This window comes from Orbicella franksi, chromosome 8 (assembly GCF_964199315.1).
Source record: "Orbicella franksi chromosome 8, jaOrbFran1.1, whole genome shotgun sequence".
Classification (NCBI taxonomy): domain Eukaryota; kingdom Metazoa; phylum Cnidaria; class Anthozoa; order Scleractinia; family Merulinidae; genus Orbicella; species Orbicella franksi.
The window spans coordinates 26,154,090-26,175,872 of NC_138152.1; the positions used below are offsets into that span (position 1 = coordinate 26,154,090).

The 21,783-nt window shown below is 38.7% G+C and overlaps 1 pseudogene across 1 annotated transcript; it reads right to left on the reverse strand.

The window, feature by feature from the left end:
- Positions 1 to 1,860: 1,860 nt before the first annotated feature.
- Positions 1,861 to 21,779, reverse strand: LOC145494005 (hydroxymethylglutaryl-CoA lyase, mitochondrial-like; annotated as a pseudogene). Its single transcript, XR_014050208.1, has 13 exons — positions 20,981 to 21,779; positions 13,487 to 13,558; positions 12,359 to 12,465; positions 11,722 to 11,817; positions 11,210 to 11,268; positions 10,341 to 10,430; positions 9,809 to 9,872; positions 9,033 to 9,105; positions 8,270 to 8,385; positions 7,351 to 7,476; positions 5,565 to 6,537; positions 5,034 to 5,099; positions 1,861 to 3,647 (listed from the first exon to the last, which is right to left on the reverse strand). The product of XR_014050208.1 is annotated as a hydroxymethylglutaryl-CoA lyase, mitochondrial-like (transcript).
- Between the last annotated feature and the right edge of the window lie 4 nt (positions 21,780 to 21,783).

Below are 21,783 nucleotides of genomic sequence, written 5' to 3' on the forward strand. Positions count from 1 at the left end.
GTATTTTCTCTCTTTTGGTCTAGCTTGCACAGGAGCCCCTTGCGTGCACCATTTTATATCCAGAACATTTTTTTCATGGCAATTAAGAAAGGATGATGTAAGAGAACCCACACCTCATACATGGAGCTCTTTTCATGGTTATCTTTTCAATCTTATTCCAGTGCATTGTTATATACAGTGTGCTGCACTGCTATTTTAGGGAAGATACCTGATTACCTAATTACATGATGAAATTTAAAATTTGGTGTATACCAGAAGTATGTGTCAGACACTGTTAATTATCAAAATGTATAGTAAAATTGTTTATTTTGTCCAGTGCGGTCGTCTGGGTGAAGGTAGTTTGAATAAACTGCTAATGGTGAATGATTTTTCGACAACCTGAGCAGGCATTGTCTTAAGTGTTAAAGGAGAAGTGTTGTAAGTTAAATGAAAAATAGTTTCCACGTTATTGGATTGCCAGTCACCAACAACAGTTCTTTTCAGAACTACCTTCACCAGGTCGATCACAACATATGTACTACTGACCATAACCATAATCTCAAGATCATAACCTCCTCGCTGTTCCCAAAACCAAGCACAGGACATTTGGTGATTGCGCCTTTGCACACTCTGGACCTTTTCTCTAGAACAAACTTCCTCGTGAAATAAGACTAAGCCCAACTCTCACTGTTTTTAAATCAAAGTTAAAAACTTACTTTCTGAAATTAGCGTACAGCATGCCATAGTTTTATAATATGTGTTTTACGTTGTATTACTTTTAGACACATTTTTCTTATATTTTCACTGTAATCTTAATCTTACAGTGTAAAGCGTTTTAGAATATTTTATAATTTTAGCGCTATATAAATTTATTATCATTACATTGCTATTACTACTGATACTCCTGGTTTCGAATTATTCACTGAAACGATGTCTAGAAATAAGTAAGGAGATTTTGTTGAGCATGGAACTGAGAGAGTTTAAGACTATATATTGCAGACAATGAAAACATTTTATCTGGAACCAAGCTACAATCCTTTCAAATTCTCCTTTCAGTGATTGGAGAACGAGTGATTTACTCCAAAAAAAAAATACGCAAGAAATTAACCTTACAATTTTGCATTTTGACAGTTCAATGTACTGTAGTTCGGAAAGGTATTTTGCGAAGATTTTAATCCAGGTGAAACTAGCACATGCAGAATTTGTTTAGGCTCAACCGCTTGATTTTTTTTTTCTGAAATTCATAAGCTCTACACGTTTGCAATATCTATAATACCAATTTGGCGAATACTTAAGAATGCTTTCATGAATTTTCACTGTTTTGCTGTAAAGAGGCTTTTGCAGTAACAAGGCTAGATTAACCCCTCGGGTCTTCAAGATTTCGCTCCAACTTTAACTCGATGATTTCTTCCGTTGCTCTAAAGAGATTTTGTTGATCAAAAAGGATTTTCACATTCAAAGGCTATCAAATTCGCAAAATTAACCAGGCGCTAGTTCACGTTGTAATTCAATAGCTTTAAAATTTAGTACAAAACTTCGCAATATTGTTTTCAATGCGTTACGATAATATGAAATGCCAAGAATAGATGTTGCGTTATAAATTTTGGAACTGTTAAAGGACAAAAGATTGCCAAAAATAGCATCGATTCTAGTCAGTAGAAATATTAATCTTCTCATGGATTGTAATTTCACCAAGCTGAAAGTCACGTTTCTTGTAACTAGGAGAGTAGCAAACTGTAACCGTTTGACTCAAAACAGTATGCACTGAAAATGACTCGCGACTCACTAAAGTCATATTTGATTTTTCCTTTCAGAAAACTCAGTGGATCACCAAAGAGCGAAGCAAGTCTTTTGGTGGGAAAATTCTCCTTAGAAAAAAAAGTCTCCGATTTTGAATGGTGTCTGGTTGTGAGTCAAAAATATACTGTCTTTTGGCGGGAAAATGTTCTCAGTAAATGATATTGCGCTTTTAAAAGGGACTAAAAAAATGTCGGAAAAATACTAAGTCTTTTTTTTTTGGGGGGGGGGGGGAATTCTCCTTAGAAAAAAAAAGTCTACGCTTTTGAATGGTGTCTGGTTTTGAGTCAAAAATATACTGTCTTTTGGCGGGAAAAATCTTGCAACGGATTTGACCCATCAAAAGTCAAAAAAGTATGTTTGATTTCTGATTTTTTTTCTTTGTGGCAAACCTACATAGTGAAAAATAGTAAGAGATACCTACATTTTGACTAGTAACCAGTCCCCTTTCAAAAGCGCAATATTTCTTTTGTAAAATGAAAGAGGAAAGAAAAATAAACAAACAATTGTGATTAAAATATTTTATTGTTTAACTATTAATGTAATTATTTACAAGTTTGATTAACATAAATTTGTTTTCATGCTATTAAAGGAGCTGAAAAACGCAACGTCTGAGAACTGTTTGTAGAAACTAATAAGTAAGACGAAACTGCTAATCTATGAAACACTAAGTCTGAAACATGTAAAATTATTACAAAGATCGCCAGAAAACAAATAATTCTGGCATAAACAAATCGCAAAATGTCTAATTTTAAGAAATAGAGCAATCGAAACTACGGACAAGTAGTGAAAAAAAGAAAAAGAAATCCTGTTATTTTTGCGGAGAAGTATTTCACGTTATTGGTAAACATTGAAATAAATTCTACCTGGCTTGTAGCTTTTTTACATCAGTTTCAAGTATACATTTACTCTGGATTTGAAAGTGAATTCAGTTGACCTAATGCGGATCTATGTTGTAAATTGAAACCACAGAATATACAATTGATAGGCAAACTTATTATTTTTTTTAAATGCTGATAGGAAGGATTTTCCGATTGGTTTTAGTGCATGGTGAATTTGGCTGTAGTCGAACAGCAAAATCTGGCGAGATTCAAGACAATTCCAACTGACCTCGTGCTAAGGACTGAAGCATACCAAAAAAAAAAATTTACTCGCATGATCGACCAAACAAATCCATATTACAAATTGAAACGACAATAAATACACTGTTCAACCGCTAGCTTTTAGTTTTTAAAATCTGACTGATTTATTGAAGTATTTGGCGAGATTCAAGACAATTTCAACCGTAAACAAGCGAAGGAAAGTTTCTCCCAATTAAAAAAAAAAAGTGTTGCATGGCCGAGCAAAGAAATCCATGTTATAAATTGAAAAGATGCGAAATTCAAATATTGAGTGAGAAATTTGGCGAGATTAGAGACAATTTCAGCTGACTGCAGTGTTCAAGCAAACGACAATTTCTTCCAAGACATTTGTTGTAGCATTAGTCTGTGCTTTCAATAACATGGATCCGCGTTTATTTAGTCATTACGTCTCGAGTTCGAGGTATAAGTTCTCTTTACTAAATCCTATACATTCTTTTAGCATAAGTTGTGAGAATTTGCCATACATCAAGACATTACAATTAGTTGCAGATTTCCTTGTCACTTTCTACTGATTTTTGGAGGAGACATTGATTGTCGATCTTGTCACGGTTTCTGTCGATATAAGAATCTAAACTACTATCCTTTACCAAACGACGCATCAAGATCAGAGACCACACAAGCATGATCCAGAACCTCCATGTCTGCAGGCATCTAGTGTCCAGTAAGAGTCGAAGACGAGCCATGAAAATCCACCAGTGAGAGTCCATCTGAATCTTCAGCAAGGAGTTACTAAGGAAGTAAAACAAAAAGACCAGGTCAACATTTCTGCAACTAAATACATATTCCACTGAGCAAATTGTAAGTATGCACATAAAGGTCTGAACGCAAAATTTTCACCCTAGAAATCGACAGTCATTCAATTATTGTAAGTGTACTCGTGTACTTGTTGTGGCAGAACAATTTGCATTTTGTTTGCAATGTAATACAATGCATACGCGATAATTTCATATTATAAAGCAAGTTAGTTTTTCGTTTTTCGTTCTGGCTTTACTACGACAAAAACACCAAGAATCAAAATGGTCGTTCTGAAAAAAAATCGACTTTTCGTATTTAGAGGAGCAACAGCCAATGTTAAGACAAACTGGCTCTGAATCTAACAAGTCGGTTAAATTTTCGCGTTTTTGTTCTGCAAAAGTACGCAATTGTTTTATATTCGAGTGCATTATTTACTGCGCCTTTCAATAACATGCGGACTCTAAAATTCAAAGCTCAACCGACAAATGCGTTTTTCGCTATCGTCAATCAAGTGTTCGGTGGCTCCTCCCAGCTTCCGACTACTGCCGAGCGCGCGGTAATCAAATCGTTGAGCACAGTTCAGACAACGAAACAGTGCTCGGCAGTAGTCGGAAGTTGGGAGGAGCCGCCGAACATTTGATTGACGGTAGCGAAAAACGAATTTGTCCGTTGAACTTTGAATTTTAGAGTCCGCACGTTAGTGAAAGGCGCAGTAAGACTTATCTTAGTATTGTAAACAAAAAGCCGTTGTAAGAAATTAATCCAAATAGAATCTGTTTACCACGCGGAAATCACGTTGCTAATAATAATTAATAAATTTGCGTTATAATGAAGCTTGACAGCTATGCAACCTCGTTCCCAGGGATAAAGAAGAAAGAGAGAGTGCAAGCCGAAACTCCTCCCCATCCCCCACCCCATCACTTTTCTAATGGTCCGTCTCTTAGCGGGGTTGCCACCCAGACATTTTTGTATCCAGCAAAATGCACTCTGCGCAATATTGCTCTCATTAATTTTAAATGGTTCCTCATAGAGCCACGTAGAAGCCAGACACAGTCACTACACAAAAATAGGAACCGCAACTACAGTGCAATTTGTTTGGCTTAAATGAAAGATATGTAACGCTGAAGAGGGCCTTAACTCTGAAACTAACAGGAAAATATTTGAATTCCTATATTCAAGCTCAAGTCAAGGCCACGATTGTGTGTGTTGACGTCGACAAATTGTCATAAGGCGAACAGGTGACTAGAAAAAGCAACTATCTCCAACTTGAGCATATTGATTTGATGCACTATTAAATTCTCAGAACTGACATTAAAAGAAATGTATGACAGTCAGAGGAGAATATAAATTTGGAGCTCGTGACTGAAAGGTTCAACTTACCTGAAGCAATCGTGTCGTGGAACACACCACTGGGATCTCTGTGGGTTTCATTACCGTTTCTCAGTCCTGGAAAAAAAAAAAAAAAAAAAAAAAAGGATATAAAATTTTAACAAAAATGACACGAGTTATTTCCGATACTTTTCAGGGATGCGCAAGCTTTCGGCCTTCTCTAATAAAGCTCGCCTGGTGGAAATAAATATTAAAAACTTGGAACATGTCATTTCGTTGCATTGGAACGAGTACAAAGAATGACCGCACAATGTTGAAGTCCTTGAAAGTCAACTTTAGAGAGCAACACCTCAATATATAGTATCAAGCCTTTGAAAGTTTTCTATCACAAATATCACTATCGGTTGAATGAATTCACCGATATCAGAGTTCTAAACGTCGACGTTCATTTCTAAATGGACAAGGTTTAACTAACATTTAAAGAGATCTAATTGTTTTGAAAGTATTACAACTATTCACAAAGAACGTTCGAGGAAGAAGGCTAAGATTCCTCTTTCCTCTGATTTTAACTTGTGTTCTTACCGAGGCAAGGCGCAAAAACCATCTTATTTCGAAGCACGTGCTTGCAAGGTTTGCTTGGAGTAGATTCTTGTTGCAGGTGGTGTTTCGTAACGGCTCCAAACGTAAGCACATCTCAAAAACGAAAGCTTGGTACTTGTTCCTAGAAGTTGCTGAAGAAAGCGAAGTTAAATTTCTGCTAGTCGAATTTTTGAAAGTGGTGGAAGATGTGCGGCCGAGGAATTCAACGCAGCAAATGTTTCAGCGATGCATCTTTTGCAATTCAAATTTGCACACTTTTTGCGACCACGTACTGCATGGCTGATTAATTCCAACCATTTGATTGGTTCGTTTTCTCATTTTAATAAGTGCGGGATATTCAGTCTTTCAGCGGGATGAATTAAGAAAGACACTGGCCTAGAATCAAGCCTTGCCAACGAGACACATCAGTGAACTTATATAACGTTCAGCCTGTTACTCCCTGATCCTAAGATGAGTAATGCCCGTATGTTTATATATAAGTGCTTTACCCAACTTCTTTAAAATCTTCTACAATGGAGGTTTACATTTTGAAATTTCTTTTTTTCCAAATGGCCAGCCAACTGTGATTTTTTTTCTTCCCGACATCCGCTCTCAGACGCGGAATTCAATAAATATATTGTCAATATTGGTTCATTGCCACTGGTTCAGTTCATGCCTACCAGTTCAGATGACTTTTTCCACGCTAAAATTGGTCTCGAAAATATGAGTACGGAAACGCTGCACTGTTCCGACAAATTGTCCGTACCACACACAAAGAAATGTTTGCGAGTCACTGAGGAAAATTGACATTTCAAGATTACAATACACAGATCATCAATCTCGAGGTCTTTAACGTTTATCAGCTTTTTGTGTCTTGAGTTTTTCTCCTCGTTTGAGCAACTTTCGAGGCAGTCTCTCGTTCCAGTGCTCTACAGATGAAGTCTCCCGCATCCATAAGTTTGTCCAAGTTTACTCCCTAAATAATAATTTAAAACATAAATAAAACAATAAATAATAAGAATAGGCAAAGAAAAAGACAGACCTAAGTTTCTGTCTGGGATCATTACGCCATTTGCGCGACTTGAAATATTTAGCCCACATCTTTCAAATACACGAGTTTTGATATATTGCAGTTCTAACTTGGCGCCGAGGTTTCGGGGAATAAAACAAAAGAAGCTATTTCTCAACCTAAACTTCCATTTAGTTTCTTTGTTTTATTCCCATAAGCCTCGGCATCAAGTTGGAATTTTATCATCTCGAAATTGGCCTGTTCATCAATTCTGTCTAAATCTACACATCACCCAAACAACACCTGACAAGACAAAAAGAAAAAAAAACAAAAAAACAAAAAAAACAAACGATTTGAACAAAACCCGAAATTTTTGTACGCAAACAGTTTTTACAGTCACCTACGCCGTTGGTATCTTGTCATTGCAACCCATCTCTCTGGCACTTTAAATTTTCCAGATTTGCTACTAAACTCGATCAAATTTCTCTGCAACTCAACTTGCTCACTTGCAGTGTCAAGTCAAGTGTTCATTAATCTACGTCATTGTTACTTTGTTTTGGAGAAATGAACTGACAAAGACCAACCTCAATCCCAGGCTCGCTCTCCTTTGCCTCTCTTAGGAGAGAGAGTCTGGGATCTAGGTTGACACAAGAGCTGTGCGAAAGTTGAGCCAAAATGACAGCAAACTTGAAAGTTTGCGTGGCTAAATTATTAGCAAGTGACACCGCGCAGTGCCCAGTGAGTCAAACTTGAGATGAGGACCTTCAAACGAAGACTTACCGTTTCAAGGCCCATGCCATGTAGCATATACACAACGTCTTCAGTAGCAACATTCCCAGATGCACCGCGCGCGTACGGACAGCCACCCAGACCACTGACTGACGAGTCTACCGTCCGGACACCCAGCTGTGAATAGAATAGACAACTGATCTAGACAACTGATCTAGACACTCACTAAGTACTGCCAAGTCGTCCTGGACTTTCAGCTCAACACGTTGTATGCTGTCAGAGTGGTTTTCACTTGAGAGAAGAAAGTCTTTTTAGCTTACATTCGCTTCCTATTACCGCCCTAGGAGATTTCCTTAGAACAATTCGCGCCACTTTTTCAGCCAATCAAAGTAAAACCAAAACCAATCGTGGCTCACTCGCACACTTTTTCCCGCGCTTCGCGACGGCTACGCGTATTTGCTCAGAGTTTTGATTGGTTCGTTGATTGGTCCTTTGTGATTTGCCAAAGTGATTACTTTGCTTTTGGTTTGACGATAATCAACTGAAAACCGTTCTTAGGCTCCGTCCACACTACGGCGGAGAAATTTGAAAAACCAGCTTTATGTCTACGGTTAGGTCTACTGTCTACACTAATCTGTCACGAAAACGGAGCTTTTCGAAAACGCTCCTCAAACCGGAGGATTTTAAAAACGCCGGCTTTGCGTTTTAGTGTGGACAGAAAACATTTTGACAACGAAGCCTTTCGAAAACGATGACGTCACGAGAATCACGTGATTTTCCTGGCCGAGTTTTCCTCAAACACAAATGCAAACTGATCGAGTTTTGTTGCGTTTTCAAATTTCTCTGGCTCAGTGCGGACGGAAAACTTATGCAGTGTTTTCAGAGTGAAACCTCCGTTTTCAAATTCCTCCGGCGTAGGTTGGACGGGGCATTAAGCATTCATACACACATGCATGTATTTATTACTAACTTGCAAGGCTGTGAGAATATTAGCCAAAGCTTGGCCATACGTGTCATGGCAGTGAATGGCCAGCTTGTCGACTGGTACAGTGTCTAAGACACCTTCCAACATGGCTTGAGTTGTTCCTAGTAAACATACAAAGTTCGAAGTAAACTGTTAGAACCCTGAGAGCATGACGATTTTCTTCCATAGTTTGCGAGTTTGCGGTTACAGCCCCGGGGGCGGGGGATTTCCCATGTGAACAGGTCGGGGATGCTTATTGGAAATTTTGAATTAAACCCCAGAGGAGAGCAATCTAGGTGTGTCTCGAGCTTTATTCGACTCCTAAAAGATACCACTTTAATTAGATATGACAGTGTTTTTTCATTTGTGGCGTTTCGTCTTGAACACCCCAATAGAGGACAAAATCCGTGATTTATATTCCTAAGCAGGACGAAAGTATCCCGACCTTTCCACATGGGAGTTCTCCCGGGGGTTGTGGACAATGTTCAGCCTTCCGCCGATCTTAACACACGCACCCGAGAAGAAACCTCCAATACCCATGAGTAGATTTCCAATTCTAATGTCGCCACAAACATAATGTTCGTCATGTTCTGCTGACAACATAGCTCTACCCAGATGCGTCTTAAGTCCGCTCTGATGGTTGCATGATGTGGTAGTTGTAACAGTATAGAGCCATCAGTGTATAATTTTTTTTGTAGAATTTCAGATCTCTCTATATTGAGACATGAATTCAGCAAATAAAGAGAGACTTACTAACTAGACATCTAACCTGGTGCTCCAACACCAATGGTGTCACCAAGAGACACTTCATAACATCCCATGTCAAACAAGCTCTTTGTTACCTGCACGAGAAAGAGAAGGTTACAATTATTAAAGTTGCAGTTCTTTTTCAGGAAGGCACGTGGGTGTAGTACAGAGAATGCAGCGACTGGGATCATAGTAACATGAATGTAATTTACAGATGTGCAAGCGAATGATCGAAAGCAACTTTTGGGAGTTTAAACAACTGCACTCAGATGGCGACGGCGACGGCGACGGCGACGGCGACGGCAGGGACAACGCCGATTTTACCTTTTTTTTTACCTTTTTTTGGGTGGTGGGGGGGGGGGGGAGGACAAGGTATCTTACTCTCACAGTGCCTCAGAGTCTCCACTCAGGTGTATAAATGGGTATTTGCAAGTTCGGGAGTAACAGGTATTACAACATACTGGAGTTTCTGAAAGAACTGGCCAAATAAACCAAAAAAAGTACACTTGTAGTTTCCTTCTGTGGCTAATAGGACGAGCAGGAAAGGTGACGGCATGTATTTACCTGATTGCCAAGATTGCCAAACATGAAAGATAATCATACTCACAACAGATAATTAATCAATAGCTAAAACATAAGTATGGCTTAGCTAGATAAGGTAAGGTAAGGTAAGGTAATTTATTTTACGTCAAGAACACGGGGAGTGGTTGCCCAAGTCTCCCGAGCCAGGGGCTCATGATAAAAGTGTTTGACATACATGTTAAAAAAATTATGCCAATTAACGATCTTAAATCTTACCATTGCCACAGCCGTAGGAGCAATAAATCCCTCGTATGGACAACCAACAACACAGGAAACATATCTACAAATAACACAAACCACAAGGATTCATGAACTGATGGAAAACTCAGTAGGTAATCTCAGAAATGTTTTCATAAATATTTTGCCAAACACAAACTAAGACAAGTAATTATATTATTAATACTGCATCACTTGCAGATTTCAGAGCTGATAAACGTTTCAAGAACCAGCAAAACAACTGTCTTCCAATGAAACCACTGAGCAGTATAACATCAAACCACAAAATACGACAAGCCTGGAATGCCAGTAATCTCCCACTATCAACATAACTGGCTACAATGCTGAGGGCAGGAGATGAATGACAGTTCAAACTAAAAATATGACATGAAACGAGAACATAAGATGTCTCACTTCAAATGGTATTATAATTCATTTTAATTCAGAGGTAAACATTTAACAAACAATATTGTTATAAAACATTCGTTGTACACATATAAGAACAATCATTAAATTACATTGAAAACCTCACCCTCTTACAGGAATATTGCTTTTCCTTGCGGCCTTGCAGACAGCTTCAATCCTTTGTAGGCTTTCTGATATGGAGCAGTTAATGTTCTTTCTAAGCATAAATTAAAGGTATTACATGTAAAAGTAACATTAGCATGTGTTATTAAACTCATTCAAACATATAAAATCCCAATTGACAGTCCCTGTAGATTTTATGATATTTGACACCTGAAACAGTCACAAATTAAAATATTTCAATTTATAATCCATCAAATATTTTCGCTTGCGCACGATTGGTCTAAACGTGTCACGTGACTGAATATTCACCACCTGAAACTGGGGAAAATCTGAGAATATTCCCCTATTTTCGAAACTGCACGTGTTGTGAAAAATATTAGAAGGATAATAAACACAATAGTCTCCATTTGACTTTGAAAATATGCTCGGATATTTGTCCTTGGACATTATCTGTTCCTCGACGTTCACAGTTTTCCTCAAGCCTCGCTCTTGGAAATTTGTTTGCTTCTCAGAACAGATAATGTCCGTGGACAAATATCCGAGCATATTTTCATGCCAAATGGAGGCTATTGTTTATGTATACATCTGCATTTATCTTATTAGTAAAGACCTTCAATTGATGTATCAAGAAAAAAAAAAGGACAAACTCTTACAATGTACACATGTATTGTATGGTCACAAAACACAACACGCATCTGCCAACACAAGTTGAAAAATTTACAAAACAAGAGCCACAAGCCAAAATTTTTAGATGAAAGTTTTAAGTGAAATTTTCTGGCAGGGTGGTGGGGCTTGAACCAAGGAATCCTCTCTGAGGATTATCAATACGTCATGGAACAGCGCAATGAAAACTCCTTGACCACATTTTCTCACCTACTGAAGGACTCTGAAGCGGCACCAAAGATGGCTACTTCCTGCACACCACAGTCCAGCTAAAAAGACAAAGTATCACCAACTACTGTACAATGTACTTATCTACAAAAATGAAGAGTGGTGAAATCTGTTAATAGACTTCCATCTGGTCATGTAAATTGTCTGATGCTGTAAAGGAATGGCACTGAAACCAGAGTTGTTGCAGTATTACAACTGAGAAGATAATGGAACTTTCAAAATTTTCAGAAGATCTTTGTGATGTCATTTGCCAACACAATCAAAAAGTTTCTATATGTCACTTAAAATTTAAATAAACACTCGGTACTATTTAAAATGTTTCCGTGGCTTATTATGAGGAAAAAACATTCAAAACACTGGCTCCATTTGAGTTTTGAACATTTTCACTTCAATTTTAAGGTCTATAGGAATGTAGACCATGGAAAAAGGTGGTTGACCTTCAGTTCTTTATTGCATTATTTAAACCAAGCTATAGTATTCATGTAGCAACTGACCGCTGCTTGAAAACCTTTGAGGTTTGGAGTGAACACTGGGTAGGAAATGCCAGAGATCTTGTTTATTCCTCTTATGACTCGCTCATGGTCTGCCATCTACAACACAGCACATATATCAAGGTAAACAAAGAAACTTCTTAAAGTTTACACCTAACAATTTTATTTGAATCAGGGTGAGGGGTGAGGGGTGAGGGGTGAGAGATTCTTAGTGAGAGATGAGGGGTGAGAGAATGCTCGGTGAGGGGTGAGGGGTGAAGGATGAGAGATGGTTGGTAAGGGTTGAGGGTTGAGAGATGCTCAGTAAGGGGTGAGGGATGAGAGATGAGGGGTGAGGGGTGACAGATAAGGGGAGAGGGGTGAGGGGTGAGAGATAAGGGGTGAGGGGTGAGGGGTGAGAGATAACGGGTGAGGGTGAGAGATGAGGGGTAAGGGGTGTTGGGTGTTGTGGGGACCTTAGGGCTAAGGGCTGAGAAGTTATGGGTGAGAGATGCTCAGTGATGGGTGAGGGGTGAAAAGTGAGAAATGAGAAGTGGCAGAGGGTGATAAGAAGTTACAAGAGAGGGGTGAGGGGTGTACACATAAATATTACCACTATTATGGCTGCATCTCGATCACTATTAATAATCATTCTGAATACCTGTGAAACCCATTTGGGAGATACAAAACTGGTTGCTTCAATCGATGAAAGGCCGTCTCTGATAGCATATCAATCAACTTGATCTTAGTCTCAGTTGCTACAACTGCCTACAAACAAAAATGAATCATGCAGTTATGAACAATTATAACCACAGTCACTTGTCTTTCCCTTCATACCTGAAAGGACTGGAATATTTGATCTGCCAAATCAATCTTTGCTGAGCCTGGCAGACTTGGCCTTGCTATTGTCATCCCAGAATATTTTCTAGACATTTTCCATGATCGTGTAAATAAATGCAATAAACACAAACCAAAACACTCTAAACTTCCATGTACTGAATCTAACTACCAATCAAAATCAATGGCATTACAGTTGAATTTAAGTACAGCCAACTCTCTCCTAGTGACCGCATCTCATAAGCAACCACCTCCCGTAAGTAACCACTTTGTAAATAACTGTTTTGTTTCTCAGTCAAATACTGTTCCAAGAGCTCTCTCTTAAGCAACCACTACTCAAATTCCTTAAGCGCCTGCGACCAGTTTTTAGGCCACAAGTTTGATGTATTCTTTTGTTTTCTGTTTCCGCTAAGCAACCACCCAACATGATCACATATGATCTTTACAAAATCTTTACTCATGCAGAAGTGACAAAAGTTTTTTTGAGTAATGATAATACAGTCTAGATTTCACGTATATGCAACCCATGTTTGACTCTGTTTTCCTGGGTTTTGTTTGGTTTAGATTTCAATCAGGTGATTTTAATTAACAAGAGACACATTGACAAGTACACTCTATAGTACTTTTCCTAAAAAATGTTGCACATGAAAAAAAAAATCATTCATTCAAACAAATTAGTTTCTATTTGTCTAATGTAAGCAGTCACCTCCCGTAAGCAACCACTTTGTCTTGCACCAAGGGTAGTCACTTATGAGAGAAATGACTACTTACATTGTAAGGTCAAACACCAAGGATGAGGATTAAAAATACTCCTCCTGATATTGCAGCATATGGCAGGGTTTTCATTATGTGAAAACTGTTACCTGGTGTAAAATGCCTTTAAGCATTAATTCTTCTTTTTCACAAAAAGTTTGAAATCTTCTAAATTAACATTCCAAACTGCTTGACATACCTTTTCATTCTGCAGTCCGTCTCTAGGGCCTACCTCTACAATTTTGACTTTCTTTACGAGCTGACTGATAGGCTTAAAATGAAGCATGAAACATAATTTAGACTTTTCATGAAGTAGTATAAACAGTAACTACAACTCTACAACTGGCCATTTCCAGTGTGCATTAGATCAACATAACACTGATGGCCTAAGTCATGTGCATGCTTTACCGAGTTCTTCTCAGGCTCACATCAGGGGCTGATTTAGGGGAGGGGGAGAGTAAGATTGAAAAAAGACTAAATATTATTATGGTAGAAAAAAGGCCAACAATCTGGTCAAGTAACCCACTATACATAATTTATACTAAAGACATTGTTAGTATTTTTCAGTTAGGTTCCAATTTCCAAATTGCAACATTTTGAGCACATGCCTCATTGATTCTGCAACCCGGTCAGTGTAAAGTGCAGAATGCAGACTGTAGACTGCAGACTGCATACTGCTGACCGGGGATAAAATGCAGACTGCAGATCAACCAGGGGTGAAATGCAGACGGCAGAATGTAGACTTAAGTGTACATATATCTTGTTATTTCCATTATCGAGTATTGACTCTAAAACAGGGTTATTCAGGCTAATCATAGTGAAAAGTCTGCACTCAAGTTTGCCCGAAAATCACTCTGGTTCGAATAAAGACCACTCTTGTTAGCCTGAACATCACTTAGGTTAGCCTGAATAATGCTCCATTTAGCCTGTTTACAGTTAGCTCTCAATGATGGAAATAGTAACATGATTCACTTAAAAAGTCTACAGTCCGCAGTCTGCATTTTACTCATGGTCTGCGCTAGTCTGCATTTTACCTTTAGTCTGTATTTTCCTACCGGTCCACAGTCTGCGGTTTGCAGTCTGCAGTCAGCAGTCCACAGTCTGCATTTTACCCTGACCATTCTTAACCCCCCTCCCCCATTTGAAAAACCCTGGATCAACCGCTGAGGGGTGTGAGCTTGAACATGTATAGTTCATTTCTTGAACATTTTATAAAGAACGTACTCTTTATGTATTGCTAAATTGTGTGTGCATTAATTAATTTTAGTGCTTACACATAATTTTTTAAAAACACCAGAGAAGTGAGAAGTGGCTTCTCCTTCTTTGCTTTGGTTTGAGTTGTGGTCGAGTTCGTAACCGTTTACGGCTGTAACTGCTCAGAATTCTCAACCAAGCATTAGAAATTGGTCCGTAATATAAATTATAGCAAGTAGGCATGAGAGCAAAGTTTTTAAAACTCACTCACTATTGAGATCATAAATTTCCATTAAGCCACACGGTAGCTTACTGCATTATCAAGATGTTTTCAGATGAATGTACAAATTTATTTGGGTGTGGGGGGGGGGGGGAGATTGGCATAGATGTGAGGGGGCGGGAAGGGCTTAGTTGATCTTGCATATGTCTGCATTCCACATTGCAATCTTAAAGTCTGCATACGAGCCAAGTGGCCCCTCAGGCCGGAGCTTATCCCGGTTTCTGTAGCATGAAGCGACTAGGAGTATTTCTACTCCCCCCTGGACGGGATGCTAGTCCATCGCAGGGTTACCCCAGCATTAAGTACGCCGGTACCCATTTATACACCTGGGTGGAGAGAGGCACTGTGAGAGTAAGGTGTCCTGCCCAAGAACACAACACAATGTCCACGGCCAGGGCTCAAACCCGGACCGCTCGATCCGGAGACGAGACATTGCAATCTTACCAGTAGCGAATTAATTGAAAACGGTCATTGTAGAGAAAGAGAAAATTAGATGTGTCCTCATGTACATAGAGTCCTTCCCTTTGACGTGTACCTTCCTCATTTTCTTTGATCGTTGAGTTTGTTAGCTGGAGCGTGTTGTTCGGTACAAGAGGACAGAACAGCGCCACAACTGTACATGGTGTGACTTCTTACTAATTGAGCAAACTAAGCGATCTTACATTTCTTAAAAAGCAAGATAAACCCTGCATTAACTGCCTTACCTTACTAGACAACTGCCTTACGCTTGTTTGAATCATTCGCGCTGCGAACATTTGACTTGTCTGCGACGTTTCGTGGGGCCTAATACGGCAACGATTACAAACTCGCGAGCCTGCGATCATAGCAAGTACTCCTCCCCAGGGATTCTTCCCAGGGATTCTTCCCAGGGATAACCGGCGCAATCTTGTTCAGGGATTTCAACGTGAAAGGACACATTACTGTGGCCCATTACTGTCATTATTCTCTTGTAGTTCGAACATCTTATAATTTCACGTGACCTGGACATAGGAGGAATCTGGAAGACGACAGACAAAGATGTTGCCAATGATTTTATGGGATCGATTTTTTAATTTTTAATTTAATTTAATTTTATTATTATTATTATTATTATTATTATTATTATTATTATTATTATTATTATTATTATTATTATTATTAACAATGGTATTTCTAAATAATGTACCCTGGGTGCAGAGGACTTTTAATCCACGGTCCACGAGGATGTCACGCTGGCCGTCCTCAGCGTTTTGGGCACCAGCGCGACGTTCGCTTTGACCTCGAAAAGAATTCCTCTGGCACCCAGGATATAAATAATGAAATATAACGCCATACAACAAACTCAGTGGACATGCTTTCTATAAACTGGCACTTAAAACCGCAGAATATTTTATTACAGCAATGAGTCAAATGAAGTTTTGGATTCTTAAAGAATTTCATGTAATCGATTTCCATAACATTTGCATCGCTCTTGACGAGTATAAAAATACATTAGTGATCATTCGCGTCACAGACTTCTTCGTCGATTCGGATAAGAGATAAGGTCTCGTGACTGTGGGGGATGGGTCTACAAACAAACAATGTCACATGTCATGTATGTACGAGGGCATGCATTGTAATGTTTGTGGGCATGAGGGCGGTGGGCGGGGGGGGATGAATAGGGTAGGAATTGGACATGGGTAGAGGGGGGGGGAGATTGCTTGCTACTAAAAAGCAGGATTTAATGACACAAAGTTTTTAATGAGCACATATAGAGACTCACTATGTTAGTTCAGTATGATACAGAAACAACCTGTGTAACAATCGCTTTGTGCCAGGAGGATGGTCCATGGTGCGGTAGAACTCCCGGCTGTGCTCAACCATGGCCTGCTGTAGGTTGGACACATGGATAAACAGTTGTGTAAGCTCTCTTATTGTGTCCTCAGGAAAAAGTAATAGTTTTCGATATGGATGGAATGATACTAGTTCTGTCATCAAGCAGGAAAATTATAACTGCGCCATGAGTGACTATTAACCAACAGAGAGGAAGAAATTAGTAGCAGGTTGAGTTCACATCGCCAAACTTGAAACCGTGTTTCAAAATTCAAATTTTTCCTACAACTTGCGGATTACGGTTTAAGTAAGTAAGTTTTCAATCTTGAAGCGCGGTTTATCAGCTGTTTAGTAATGTGACTGTACGTAATTTACCCTTTAAACCCACTCTGCGTTTTGATTCTTGGGATTCACAATCCCCTTTCGAACTGTAGTGAGAGAAAAGAAACATCTTTGCTGTTGTTGTTGTTGTTGTTGTTGTTGTTGTTACTTTTCTTTGGATTTCAGAGTCCGTATTTGCCGGGTGTTCTCAAATAAACGCTTGCAAGGATTATCTTGTCAAAAAGTCTGTTTCTCGTATTTCTTTATGGTGCGAGAGGGAGAAGCAAAGCTACTCTATAAAGAATGGAGCGAAAAGCGGCGAAGAATAATAATTTAGTCTATTTTCGCTCGTCGGATTAAACTCCCTCACTAATGCGCAGGCTCTTTGGAAGTTTTAAGTTTGAGGAAATAAAGACGACTTTCTGTGGTCTATATTAAAATGTTGATATTTCAACATAAGGAACAAAAACTTTTAAGTCAACTTCCCGAATCCTTTTCCCTTCAGACTGAGCGTCTATGAGATCGAAACCATCAAAACGACAAAAACCATTTAAAGAGCAACAAAAATAGCCTTATTAGAGATTCAGCTCAGGCTCGGATATATTTCAGAGACAGACTGTACTTGTTAAATGTGATAAGGTAAAGGAAACAGAATTTCGCATTAGTTTCGATCGCTAATGATCTCCTGTCTATCTACTTCCTTATTCTGTTCGTTTTTGAGTGTTTAGAAAGCTGATTGAGATTCCACGTTTTTGTTTGTTTTGTTTTAAAACCGTCAGATATAAACATGACAGATCAGAAATGACAAGTAATATAATTATAGAGAATGTAGAAAAATGTATTGCTTTCTGGGCATTCGCGCAATACCGACAGCTAAGACCAACAAAGTACAATGAACGAAGGAGCTGGAGGGAAAGAACTACTACTCATTTCTTTATTGACAAGCGCAAAGCAAACTAGATTTCTTTATGCATGTGTCTGGTTCAGGCCAAAACTTTCTTCATACTTACCGGAGAGTACGTCGCTCGGACTTTGACCCTGTTTAAGGGATGCAGTAATTGATCCGGGCTCGTACCGGGCTTGGCCGGATTAATAAGGACCTCAAATCCCTTCTCATCAGTTGCTCTCACCTCATTCGACTTGAAGGAACAGAAGGGATGTGACTGCAGTTCTTGACGAAAACGAGATTCTCTCGACTCAACAGAAATACTGAAAAACTCAGTAAGTATGAGATTCGTGCAAGATATGGTACCTGGTTAAGTATGGAACTAGTAAAACAACAACTAACTTTATTTGCATGACCATAACTACATACAGTGTTGCAAAAGCTTTTGTAAACTAAAACTAAAGCTAAAACGGTAACGATTATCGTGATCATATAATAATGTTATGATATAGCAATCAAGTTATATTGATTTGATTTGAAAGTAGAATATAGCGTAGAGTTAAGGAAGATGAAATAATTTCAGTTTTTTTTATTGAATATTAATATAACGATTTGAAGAAGTCATACGCTCGCCAATGGCTTGTAACGAAGATAATTGTTTCAAAGTCGGAATGATATGTTTTATTTTTTTTATAAAATTTATTTCTTAGAATAGAGTATTGATTACAATATATAAGAAAGTGAGATTCGTCTTTGGAATTTGATCATATCTACCAGTCTCAATCCTTAGTTTGTGATTGCCTATCCTGAATTTCACTAGTTCTTTTCTTTCGCGTAGGTTGCTTGTTAGCCCTAAATAAGAGGAGGGTGTATAATTGTTCTCAAAAGTACATATGTGACTCACAATGAGTTGTATCAGACTGGAGTTTATAGCCGCGTAAACAAGCATCGTGACAAAATAGGGCAATTAAATGGAAAAAAATATATATCGATGAAAATTTGAGGGCGGCTCGACTGCGTGGGAGCCGATTGATAAAAGATAAAATAGGGGCACACAGCGGATCTGTTCCTTAAAATGTTACTTAGCCGATTTCTTGCTGGCTGGCAAACCCACGGAAACTGGTTATTTCCTCTGGGTTGTACCTGCTGAATGGTTAAATTTTGCTTGTTTAATTCTCCCCTACTCAACCTTCTCGCACCCAATAAGTTTTGTTGTGCGTGTGCAAATTAGGGTGTTGTGTCTGCTAACTGGCAGATTCAGTTATCAGGAAGTTTGCTATGAAGTAGAAGTCAAGTCAATTCTGATAAGAAAAAAGGAAATTTTTACAGTTATACATTTTCCAGCTATTGGAAAAATCGTTTTGAAAATGCTGACTGTTCTCCCTTCGTGGCCATGATCCAGACGATGGTCCCTGCTTAATTATGACGACTTTGATAGCTGGTGACGTGCCCCTGTAGGAACTCTGAAGCGTAAGATGAAACAATGCGCAGATTTGTCGGTAGTTCGCGTGTGAATATTTTATTTCAGGTTGAGACTTTGGCCTTTTTATTCAGCAGTCTTGGTCAGCTGGAGACTGGACTGTACTTTTTAAATGCACGCGCTGAGCACGGTTCAGGTTTTACAGCGTTTTTTGTCCCAGCCCCACTTACAAAATCCTCGGCTACTCGCCAAGGGCTGTTTGAAAAAGTTCACCTACTAAACGTTTTCGAATACTCTGCTTTCTATTCAGCGTGAGTATTTTTCATTTCCTTGTTGCTGAAGCGTTTGAAACGAAGCTGAGTGGCACAAAACAAACAAACAAACAAGCATTTGTCTTGGCATGCAAGATTTACCTAAAATGACCATTACGTCATTCACGCAATTCCCTCTGACAGCTTTCTAGTAGCCTAATAGTATCAGCGCTCTAACTACAATTTTCTGAATATCTCTCTCTTTTCAGTGTGAAATGACCGACTCATTGGCCAGACGCAACTTTCAGGGTACTTGCCAATAGCAATAGAATCGCAAAGATATTCCGGAATATTCTGCTGTTTATTTTAGTGTCAAATTTAAAGTTTGGCTCGTAGTCTAACCTGTCATGACTTGCAGGATTAAAAAATAAATACCTAAGTACATCATTCACGTAAAAACGGTTCACTCGAGGATTGCAATCAGATCGTGCCAATTGCTAATTCTTCCCCTTTCTGGTTCAGTTTTTTGTCATTTACAGAAATCTAAAAAAAAAACTAACACCTAACACAGGCCTGGAATGTTTATTGTGTTGTACCCAATCACCCGATCTTCAGAGCACAGGAAACAGATAAGTTTTCATCGGTCAAGGAACTGATTTCAGGATGTACCCTTCTTCTGTTTATATTACGGAAATTCTAAATAATTGCTACACGTATTCCTTTATATCGAGAACTATATCCAATAATTAAAAGTTTTCTTTAGTAGAACAAAAGTCTCCATTGATTTTGGCAAACGATTCCAATCCCTTTAGCCGAAAGAGACTGTGCAAGCTAACAGTAAACACCAGAGCGCAATGAATGTGTCTACACTCGGTTTGCATACAGAATCATTAATCAGCTTAAAAGTGCAATATACGTTCAGTTTCTTCCATATCTCCCTTAGCTTTTCGATGTGCTTTATTTACGGCCTTACCTCTGTTTATATTGCGAAGATCTAAACGTTTGCATTGCGTACTTACTATATGTTTTATATTAGTATAAATCTACTAACGTTCTATCACGAATGCCGTTCTTTGATTGGCTACGCTACTCGCTACCTATTAAACAATTAGATTATGAGCTCGAGATAGAAATCTAGAGCTCATAATCTAATTGTTTAGTAGATATATGAGTAGCCTAGCAGTCTGCGCTTGTTAACAAACTTGCTACCGCTCCTTTGCGCTTTCGAAAGTTCTGTGAAGAGGATTTAGATACCATTTTGAAAGACTAGTAGATTTATACTAAAACAATTAGATTATTCGCTCTCGATTTCTATGCGTGATAGTTGACGAGGGCGCAGCCCGAGTCAACTATCACGGGATAGAAATCTAGAGCCCATAATCCAATTGTTACATATTGTATTATCAGGCCATGCCGAATTTTTCTCAAACATACATATGCTCTTTGCCGGGAGAAAAAACGAAAATGGAGAAAAATCTGTCTTGTAACAAACAATCAGTGTTCACGTTTGCTAGTTGCGGTGCGATTAAAATCCGAGAACGCTAGCTTACCTTGAAGTTGCAAACATAAACTTGTGATCTGACGGAACCCCTTCCAATTTCTGTGATTTGAATTGGTACTTTGAAACAAAATGGTAACCAAGTTTGATCCGAGACCGATCTCTGAGGTCTGAAGGTCTCTCTTGTGACTGGTTGTGACACAATATATAACCATTGACCAAACATACTCAAAAGATAACTGAAACTTGGGGTAATAGGCTCGTAAGGATTACGTTATGGGTAGGAAAAATTTTACCCGGTCACGCAAACCTCAGCAAGTCACTATTGAACTTTAGTTGAGCGCTTCTTCTGAATCAAGAAACCACCCTCGTTGGACCAGCTCTCTTCTCGCAGTGGTGATCGAATCAATAGTTTATCCCTCTTCACAGTGGCCGTTCTTAATCTTCTGAAAGGCACATGAGACGATGAAACAAAAAACACTAATGTTCTTGCCGATTTTTTGACGTCTTCTGTGATCTCTTACTGAAAAGACACACGACAACATGGAGTCTGCTGTTTTATATGATAAAGAAGCAAAAAAATGTTGATGACGTCATCTATACGTCTGTCCTCCAATAGATCATAAATGAGAACCAATCAATTTGACTTTTATAAAGTTACATGTACAGGTGTAGGCTGTGGTCTCGCCTTTATTGACATCTATAGCTGGCAATCTCGAGCACCATCACTTATGAAAATAATTTTAGGATGTCGAAAGAAATGCAAGGACTGTAGTGAGAATTTGCATGTAGATTACTATTGTAAGTTTTAAATATAATTTTGTTTGTTTTGTTTCTGTTGTAGGATCTCTACTA